The 11,055-nt window shown below is 37.1% G+C and overlaps 1 non-coding gene across 1 annotated transcript; it reads left to right on the top strand.

Annotated features, from left to right (window-relative positions):
* The first annotated feature begins 5,947 nt into the window (after positions 1–5,947).
* LOC118713812 lies at positions 5,948–6,058 on the top strand. Its single transcript, XR_004986380.1, has one exon. It is a non-coding gene; the product is annotated as a U6 spliceosomal RNA (small nuclear RNA).
* Positions 6,059–11,055: the final 4,997 nt, after the last annotated feature.

Consider the following 11,055-nt stretch of genomic DNA (forward strand, 5'->3'; position numbering starts at 1 on the left):
GACCTTTCAGTTTGCAGGTCAATGCTCTATTCACTGAGCCAAAATGACTAGGCCTGCTCTCTCATTCTTATCAGGAAGCAAAGTGTGAGCCAGATTATCACAGTTTAGGAGGAGCAAAAGGCTTTGGATTCTCAGAAACTTTGGTTCAGAGTGCCAGTTTTATGTGACCCACAATTAATCCCTTTGAACCTATTGCCAAAGGTTTCCTAGGGGCTAATAACACCTCCATAAGCCACTGCTGGAAGGATGAGCCCTGAGTGGAATGGTGTGGAACTATCTCCAGGACAAGCTAGGGGCTCAATAGCCTTTCCAACAAGCCTTTTAGAGAGACCTTTTTATCCCATCTTACAGATAATTTAGAACTTAGAGACTTAGTCATAATTCTAAGACTTGAGTTGTTACGTATCTTATCCTGGGTCACATAATGGCAGAACTAGATGTCAAACCCAGGTCAGTCTGTTTCCAATTTAAATGCCACTACAATGGCAGAATTGAATACTTATGACATGGACCTTGTAAAACGTAAAATATTTATCACCCAGCCCTTTAAAGAAATACATAGCTAGCTATATCCCAAATAATATGCAAGAATATAGAACCTGTTCTTACTGAAGAACCCCGAGACACAGAAAACATTCATCAAGGTCAGTAAAGTAAATTTAGTTTCTGGCAGAGAGGTTAAATATGGTTGTGGCAGAGGAAAAATGTATTATTTTGTAAGTTGCCTTTGATATTAAGAAGAAAAAACCATAAAAACATAAAGCTATTAAACATGTTGCAATTAATAAACATATAGTTCAAGTCTATAATTTCTGTATAGATTAGAGAGAGGGAGACGGTGCCATGTGGACTGATTGTTTTTCCTTGTGGGAAAATGGTAATGGGCGTGTCATTCTACAGACCAATGAGTGGCAGCAGTCCCTTAGTGATGCCCACAGATAGTGCCCAGCAGGAGGCTGGGAGGACTGCCTCTGCTTGATCATCAAAGAGTGGAACATCCTGGAAGGACACATTGTGCTTCACTCAGTGTTAAAGGAGGTTGTAACTTCCATGACTGAATATTTTTCTGGGTAACCACAAACAATTTGATGCTTTACTATAAAAATGAGGTATCATCTCACACCTGTCAAAATGGCTATCATCAACAAATCAACAAATGACAAGTGCTAGTGAGGATGTGGAGAAAAAGGAACCCTCATGCACTGCTAGTGGGAATGCAGACTGGTATAGCCACTGTGGAAAACAGTATGGAGTTTCCTCAAAAAAAAAAAAAAAAAAAATGGAACTCCCATTTGACCCAGTACTTCCACTTCTAGGAATATATCCTAAGAAACTAGAAACACCAATCAGAAAGGATATATGCACCCCATGTTCATAGCAGCACAGTTTACAATAGTTAAGATTTGAAAACAGCCTAAGTGCCCATCAGCAGATGAGTGGATTAAAAACTTGTGGTATATATACATGATGGAATACTATGCTGCTGTAAAAAGGATCTCCTACCATTTGCAACAGCATGGATGGAGCTGGAGAGCATTATGCTAAGTGAAATAAGTCAAATAAGTCGCATGATCTCACTCATTTATGGATTATAATGAACAACATAAACTGATGAATCAAAACAGATCCAGAGACAGAGAAACATCTATCAGATGCTCAAACCTCAGAGGGAAGGTAGAGGAGGGTGGGGTCTAGGTGGAGAGATCAACCAAAGGACTTGTATGCATGCATATAAGCCTAACCAATGGACACAGACACCAGAGGAGTGAGGGCATCAGCAGGTGGAGGAGCCACTGGGGGTATAAGGACACATATATAATACCTTAATCAATAAAGGAAAGGCAAAAAAGCAGAAAATTCTACTTTGATTAAATCAAATAGTTCTTTATAAGCAGCTTTCCATGCAGTTTTTTACTTCCTCTGTCTTTAATGTCTGCTTAATAAAATCACACATTCAATTATTTCAAAGAGCCAAGAGCCAATAAGGGATTTGTTGACCCATTGCTTAAAGCTTAGAAATTCAATTTGCCTCATCTTCATTGTTGGCAGATAAGACCCAGGTTGAGGGTTATGAAAGCTATTGGACATTTTAAACTCATTTTGAAGAGCTGAGAGATTTGCCTTACTAAGTCTCAGCTATACCTGTATAGAATGAATTTCATTATTGATGCTATCACAATCGCCATTTCCCCAGGTTCTCATCTATTGTATCTCCAGATTCAGTACCTTTTTCAAATTGTTAATATACTAATGTACTGAATTCTGGCAAATTCCACTGTGATTTTTGTCTAGGTAAGAATTTTAAGCTGTCAGAGGGGAAGGGGGCTGGAGGCTGAGTATGAAGGTGAAGGGATTAAGCATAGATACAGATAACAGTATGGCAATTACAAGAGGGAAAAGGAGATGGAAGAGGGGCAGAAGAGGGTAAAGGGGTATAAATGACAATGGAAGGAGACAACTTGGGGTGGTGAACACATACTACAATGTACAGATGATGTATTATAGAATTGTAGCTTTGAAACATATAATTTTATTAACTAACTAGAAGCCCGGCACATGAAATTCATGTGTGGGTACAGCTGCTAGGCCTGGCCTGTGATCAGGGCCATCTTCTCCAGTTGCCTGCAGCCAGCCCCACCCTGCCACCACCCAACCCAGGATCCTCATTCCCCATCATGTGATCAGTGCCTGCTGGCTGGAAGAAGGGACCGAGAGTGGTCAGTGCATCTCATAGTCCCTGGTCCAGTGGTTGTTCTGGTCGTTCTGCCTTTAGGGTCAATTTGCATATTACCCTTTTATTATATAGCATAGAGTCCTGGTGCATGTGTGGGGCAGTTGGTCTTCCTTGAAGGGGGCCCTGGATTGGAGTGGGGTGTCCCCATGGGGCTGGGGCCAGCCTGGGTGAGGGGCCGCCAGTGTTTAGCCCTCTAATTATGTAATTCATGCTGCAGTTTGAAAACAACTGCCCTATGTCATACTTGTTGCTTCTCCTCTTTATTTTATGTGGCAAGTCCTATATATTTTTTTTTTCCATTTTGGTTTAAAAAAAAAAGAAACAAAACCAAAACAAAACAAAAGACTTCTTTTTATTCCATCTAAAAATGCCTTTCTTGGTTTTTCCTTTCTCTTAATTTTGTTGTAGCTAAAAATATAAAAATAAAACCATTGCAAGGGATATGTCTATTAAACCTTGCTTTATAGTTGTTGGTAACAACTATTATCTCCTGTGCAATAAAACAAGCTTTCAAATCTTGTCTCTAACACATATCCTCTATCACCACAGACTAATTTTGCCTCTGAAACTCTCCTAATATTGTTCTACTTCTTAACAACTTATTGCTACCTCTATGATGTATAATTCTTATTAAGCTGCTACTCAGTCTCCTTTTGTGCAGTGAGTAAAAGGTTATCTTTTTAATAAATGATTCTGGGTCAATACCATTCCCATAAGCAAAGCCTGAATCTTTTATTTTAAAATATACACAAAAGCATATTTCTCTAAAGTACATTTCTTTAGACTATAGAAACAATAGTTTCTAGAAGTCATCACAGGATAACATTCTAATATTATTTAAAGTATAAAAGTATTTCTTACAGAGGCCTTAAATGGAAACCAAACAGGAAAAGTTGATAAATCAGATAATATTTGAATAAACTTTTGATCTTCAGAAAACACCACTCAGACAAAAAAACAACAAGCCAGGGTAGACAAATATTTTTGCAATATGTATATCAGAAAATGACTTTTTTTTTCTAGTGCGAGTGATGATTAAATGGATGTATCAACTTTGTCAAAATTTATTGAGCCTCTATATTTAAAATGTGTACTTTTTGTGTGTGTGTTTACACATCTATGAAAATTGATGGCCTCATTTTTCGTAAGACATCTAATACCTTTGGGATTCATTAATTTATTCAGCACTTATTAAATACCTATGATACACCAGAACACTAGGTAGGCCAGGATTTACAGCTGTGAAGAAAATGCAGTCACTACCTTCATGGAGTATATACAACTTTGGTTATTTGCAGCTTTCTGTAGCATACCTGTGTAAGGTCAGAATGTTTAAGCACAAGCCGCTATAGAGCTGAAGAAAATATGCTTATATATTTGGTTCATATATAGTTTAAATGGCATTCATATTTAGAGCAAGCATAGCAAAAGTTAACACAGCTAACATGGCTTTGAGCTGATGTCCTCCATCTGCCCCTCATGGTGCATGTTCCAGTCTTTCCCTCTCTCCACTAGGAATCTGATTTGTATGGACTATATCAGGCATCTGGAAAAGTATAACCTGATTATGTAAATAAAGTTTTATTGAAACATATTTAAACTAATTTTTACATGGTTATTCTTAAGAGACCTTAGGCTGAAATATTTACTGTTGATCTCTTTATAAAAACAACTGAACTCTGGATTACATCAATGGCTTTCTTGCCTTCTAATTTCTACTTGGGTAGGTCAATGGAACAAAGAGCTAGATAGAGATTGAAGAAAGGGAAAAGAATGAGTTCTCTGCAAGCGCTCCTTGGGCTAAGGAGTCCCTCTGCCAAAGCTCTCAGCACTCCCCCGCCCCCCCCCCACACACACACACTTTTTTGTTGTTGTTAATCTTAACCTGAGGATACTTTTCTCATTGATTTTTAGAGTCATTGCAAAGGAGGAAGCAAGGGGGAGAGAGAGAGAGAGAGAGAGAGAGAGAGAGAGAGAGAGAGAGAGAGAGAGAGCGAGAAACATCAATGAGTGAGAGAAACACATCAAGTGGGTGCTTCCTGAAAGTGCCCCAACTGGTGTCAGAGATTGAACCTGGAACCCAGGTACATGCCCTTGACTGGGAATCAATCCTGTGAACCTTTGATGTATGGGTCAACACTCTAATCAATAAGCAACACATGCCAGGCCTCCCAGCACCTCTTAAGGGAGGTTTCTCTTCCTTATTCTCGTCTGCTGGGTCAGATAGCTCCATCTCTTCATTCCTTCCCATACTGTGATGGTAATAGCCCTGTACTCTCTCTTGTGGTTTTCCAATGTCTTTTGCATATCTTTGCAAATTGTCCTTTTATTGAATGCTCCTCAGATTACTCTAAACTGTGTAAGCCATATATTCTCCAAGGGGACCTCGGCTGTTAATTTGTTAAGTACTTATTGCTGGCCAGACACTGTTAACAGCTTAATATTCATTATGTGACTTAAACCTGACAAAACAACTCTGTAGGACAGATATTATTATCATTCTCTTTTTACAAATGAGGCAGCTCATGTTCAAGCCTGGAGGCTTTACAAAGTTTGCACAGCTAAAAGGTAGCAAACCTCACTGGAATCCCTGCTATTGGTTACAGAGCCTCTAGAATGAAAGATCTTAACCATTATCTCAATGATTTTCATCACATTATAGTTTTCTTGGCAATGATTTATGGTTTCATTAATTATATCACAACAATGGATCTGAAATTATTATCTTCTTACAGGTAGATAAATCAAAGCAACAATAAATTAAATGGTTTTCTCAAAGTTTCTACAAGATAAAGTTTAACACAGCCAAGTTTCATGCATTTAGGTCTGACATAAATAACTATACAGTCATCATTTATCAAATCATCCATTTTGAATGATACTTAGAATTGTTTGCTATAAGAATTACATATATATATATATATATATATATATATATATATATGTATATATATATATATATATATATATATATATATATATATATATATATATACACTCATATCATTATATACTCTACTTGTCCTAACGGGTTCTCATGTGTGTAGAGTAATGTGGTATATGTTATATGTCTGAGATAGGGATTAGGAGGTGGAAAAAATAAGAGGCTGAACAAAATTAAATTTTCTATACGAGTTAGGAATTGTTAGCTTTTTTTCTGGTCTTACGGTATTGCAAGTTAATTAATTTGAACAAATTTAAAAAGTAGAGCTAGTGCTCACTTTGGCAGCACATATACTAAAATTGGACCTATACAGAGAAGACTAGCATGGCTCCTGCACAAGAAAAAAAAAAATAATAAAAAGAGTGGAGATGAAGTGCTTTCCTATGTTGCTGGAATTTGATTGGTGAGAAATAATGTTTCAGCCAGGTTGCCAACTAATCTCTAATGGTTGGCTTCCTACAGTTCACTCCATCCCAAGTAAAGGGTCTGGCCAAGATCAGTGCTGGAGGCACACGGATTCTGCATTCCATGTTTAATTGGCCCCCTGAAAAGAGAAACAGGTAGCAAGCATCCAAAAGGTCCTGGCTACTTCCTCCAGCCATAAGGCAGGAAGCACAAGGAAAGCTCCTCCCATTGGTCTCTGTAAAATATTTTTTATTGCCAGTTTCTTGTAGTGAGCACAAATGCTCCTAGTTGGCGCTCCCACATTCAGAAAATGTATATTTTAGGGAAAATTGTCTAAAAACAAAGATTTATATCCTATTTGTTAAAAAAAAAAAAAAAAAAGCTATATCCAGGTAAGAACTCGGAGTATATGCTGTGCATGTGTGTGTATACATATGTGTGTATGTGTTTTTAAATTCCTTCTCTTTGATGATAATCCTATCAGATCCTTCTTTCCTAGGTTTCGGGTACAGTGGGGTGAGGGGAAAACCTAATTTGAGCTGCCATTTGCAGGGATAACATTGTCCTATTCAACAGGCAGAACAATTAGCCTTTGTCATGTGTCCACATCAGCAGTCAATGAAGAAAACATTTCTGTCTGTTTGTTTGTTTAAGTCCAGGAGTGCGTCAGCTCAATCACCAATGAGAGCTTTGATAGCAGTGTGCTAAGCAGACCGTGGTGTCTGCTCTTGGTATCCTGACTGCATCCTTCCCACTCCCTCACTCCCAGCCTGTGTTGCTTATTAAGCAAGGCTTGTGGAATGAGGCTTAATAGAAATATCTTTCACATTTTATATGCCTTTCTCTACTGTAGGTATTTGTTAAAAATAACTGGGTCCTGCCGAAACTGGTTTGCCTCAGTGGATAGAGTGTTGGCCTGCGGATTGAAAGGTCCTGGGTTTGATTCCAGTCAAGGGCATGTACCTTGGTTGTGGGCACATCCCTAGTAGGGGGTGTGCAAGAGGCAGCTGATCGATGATTCTCTCTCATTGATGTTTCTAACTCTCTATCCCTCTCTCTTCCTCTCTGTAAAAAATCAATAGAATATATTAAAAACAATAACAACAAAACAACAACAACGAAAAACTGGGTCCATCCCATTTAGAGTCACAGCTTTTTTCCTTATTATACATTGCAACAATCCTTGTAATTGTTTGCTCATCTGACTGTGAAGTCTGGCTCTTCCTTCTACACAAGTTTTATTGAGCTTATCTTTTCAGACACAGTCACACCTCAGTGAGTAAGCATGATTCAAGCCCACAAGGCTGTCTTTTCATTTGAACCTCTGTAATTCTTTGATAAGAACCAATAGCTGGCTCCTTTGTTGTTTTTGTTGCTAACTGATGATTTCTTGAGTTCTTGCTTCACTTGGCATATTGCATTTTGGATATCTAGTAAGTGACCTTGCCTGTGGTACTTAATCCCAACCTTTGCCACTGTGACTGCTCTTGAAATTTAATCACTGCTTCTGTCCTCATCTGCTCTTTGGTCTTGCCTCATTGTCAGTATCAAGTCAATCTGGGTACATCCACAAGTGTCTTCAACCATTGAAACTCAGTCTAAAAAAGAAACTTTCTTCAATAATGGATTGAGGATGATCTCAGCTATTCTGTTAGAATTTCTAGGCCAGATTTTTACTTAATATATATTTTATGCAGACGGATTCTCAATGGGAATAAATATCTCATTAATAAAGCATTAAGAACATAAGCCTTGAAGTCAGGCAGGCCTGCAGTTTTAATTACTCCTGTTCAGGCCTCAGTTTTTCCATTTATAATAAAAATGTTAATAGCAGCACCTATAACATGAGGGTGCCATACTTATGGAAGTAATACTGCCTACAGACCTTTTCTCCAAATACCAGGCAAAGATTAAATAAATAGTCTAGGAATTAGTATTTTTATTATTATTATTATTATTATTATTATTAATATTCAGCCATCTTCAAATACTATAATGAGATGACACATTCTCTAATTTGGAGTTCCTAGTCTGGTAGTAGATCCTAAAAACCAATGTGGCTGATGAAAGTATGAGTAATATTAGAACTAATACAGCAGTCATAATGACAAAAGGACCTAGTGCATGGGCTAATTGATTGGTTGCTCCAGGGCTAAGAAAACACTGCCTCAGTAAATGTCACCTTGAGTCCCTTGGAGAATCCTGGAATTCAACAATAATGACCTTACTCATACTTGGGTCCAAAGCCTACCCCATGGAATACCTTGCCTTTATGAGATGACATTGAGAAAAATATAACCCATGACATTTCTTTTAGGAAATCAAAGGACCAGATGTCATTGAGCTTTTTTGTGTATGTCTTTGAATACAGGAGATGTACTATTGATTTTCAACCAATTACACAACATCTTCTGAAGCCTGACCTTGGATTATCTGGGTCACACGTGGAAAAGTTCCTTGACTTTTAATCAGAACATTACTATCCAGGCAGAGAGTAGGGGGAAGCAGAAGATGTGAGGACAGCATCCAAGATCTGTGATTAATGCTTTTTTGAGCAATTTCCTTCTTAACAAAACTGATAACAAGAGAGACTTCTAATTAGAGAGCTGGAACTGTGGAATAACACAGCTGTAGAGATCCTTAGTCCAAGCCCCAATTTTACAGAGGAATAATCTTGGGCCTGGAAGGATGGATCACTGATAGAGATTAGCCAAATCCTCAAATCATCTCATACTTCAGGTTCAGTTAATGTCAGTTTAAAATCTGATATTAGTTCTCTCAAGTTATGAGGTGAAGTACCACTGGACTATATTAATGTAAGACCATCAATCAGCAACTTTTAGAGAACAGTGGTTGACAGCATGGCATTGACATCAAGCAAACCTAGGTTCCAGACTTGGTTCTACCAATTCCTAGCCATGTGGGCCTTGGACAAACCCACTCAACTTAATTTCCCTCAGTTGTAAAGAAGTTCATTATAACTTGCATCCCTTTATATTTCTATGACCATTAAATGATATAATGAAGATTAATAACTTAATACAGTGCCCAGGACAAACAAATATTAATCATTAATACTTAGTTATCATTTGTTTCAGTCAGTAGTCATTGTTAACAATTATCAGATAACTATTCAAACTATTTTGAGCAGAAAATAAATGTATTAAAGATATTATATAGATCAATGGGTTCCCAGAAAGTTGAGAAGACTAGATTGTGAGGCTATGCAATAGGAATAATGTACAAAATTGTGTCCTGAATTGATGTAGTGGGGACCCTGGGAATTGACCCTAAAATTTGCATAACTAACTCATGGATGCTGAATTCTGGAGGTCACACACCTAGAACCTCTGCACTTTTTCCAATCTAAGACATGTTGTACATGTGTTACTTTCAGCAAAGCTGTTTCTGCATAGGGCCTGCTTTTCCACACCACTAGCTCTTAAGAGTTATTTTTTATTGCTGTAATATATACATAACAGAAAATTTAACATTTTTAAGTGTACAGTTTTGTGGTATTGAATACATTCACATTGTTATGGATCACTTGATATTAGTTCAAAATAACTTGGTATTAATGTATATTTTTGGTGGAAGCTTTTGTATCTGGTTTCTATAAAGGGACTTGGGGTCTCCTAGGTACCGAATTCCATAGATGTAGAAACAGTGTTCAAAGATTTGGTGCATTCAGATAGAAGAAAAGTATCTGCTATAGTTCACCCCTTTTGGCCCAATAATAAATTATGCGCTTAGATGATATTTAAATGTCAAACTAGAACAACAGTGACAAATAATTTTGGCCAACATAATGTTGTAATTGTTCTATAAATAAAATGATATGCTCATTGTTTATTCCTTAAAAAAATAGGAAAGTGTAATATTTATAGAAGGTGTCTCATTAGGAGTAGTTCAATTCCATGTTGTAGCTGGTCAAAGCATGACCTCAGTACCTAATCTATCCAATGGTATTTGGAATGAGATACCTTTGGAAAATTACTTCCATATGATGTTGAACCCAACATTTGATCAGGGTCCCTTTAACACTGTGATTAAGAGGAGGACTTTGGAGCCAGAGATGCCTGGGGGGAAAATACAACTCCATTATATCCTTGCTTTCTGACCCCAGACAACCAACTTTCCTTTCTTTGCTGTCTTGCTTTTTTTATTTGTGAGTACCTATTCCATATCTTAGAAACATTAAATGAATTAATACAGGTAAAGTGCTTAAAAGACTGCTTGGCACAAAAATAGACACTAATAGGTATTTGCTGATCGGTCACTCTATCTACTCTGCCTCTGGTTTCATGATGAGCCCCTTGATATTCTCTACATTATGGAATAACTTACTATGTCCAGTAACATAGTTGACATAACATAGTTGGACAAAGAGGAAAACAGAAGGATTTTATTTAAGGTAAATAAACAGTAAGAGAGTAAATCTGGGAAGATATGGTGGTCTTGAGTGTGATGGCTGGTACTATTTTTCCTGATTTTACTACCAAGCTCATGTGTCCTTTAAATTAATCATAAATACTGAATATTTCAACAAAATACAATTTGGTTGTAGTTTATTTAAGGCCTTTATACTATGATTAAAATTTAACCTAAATCCTAGCTCTAAAGAATAAGTAATATTTTTAAAAGGTGATGAATGGCTAGAAAGATGCAGATGACCTTGATAGCATCTTTGACAGTGAGCACTCAGAATATATTGCATTATTCAATTCTTTGTGCAAATCATGAGAAAGGAGTCCCTGATGTGATTTATGATCCATCTCTAAGCAGAAGGCACAGTTGTTCTGTGATTGAATTTTGCTGGTGTAGTGAGCCCTCATTTTTTTTTTCAAACCTCAGAAATTCCCATTTACATGAGTAATTGAGAAATAATCAAATAGAAAAGAAAGTCTGCCGTTTTTCAAAAATTTTTTCAGTTTAAACTTTTATAATGAGAATGAGAAATCAGTTTGGAATC

Source organism: Pipistrellus kuhlii, unplaced genomic scaffold, assembly GCF_014108245.1.
Source record: "Pipistrellus kuhlii isolate mPipKuh1 unplaced genomic scaffold, mPipKuh1.p scaffold_m20_p_9, whole genome shotgun sequence".
NCBI lineage: Eukaryota > Metazoa > Chordata > Mammalia > Chiroptera > Vespertilionidae > Pipistrellus > Pipistrellus kuhlii.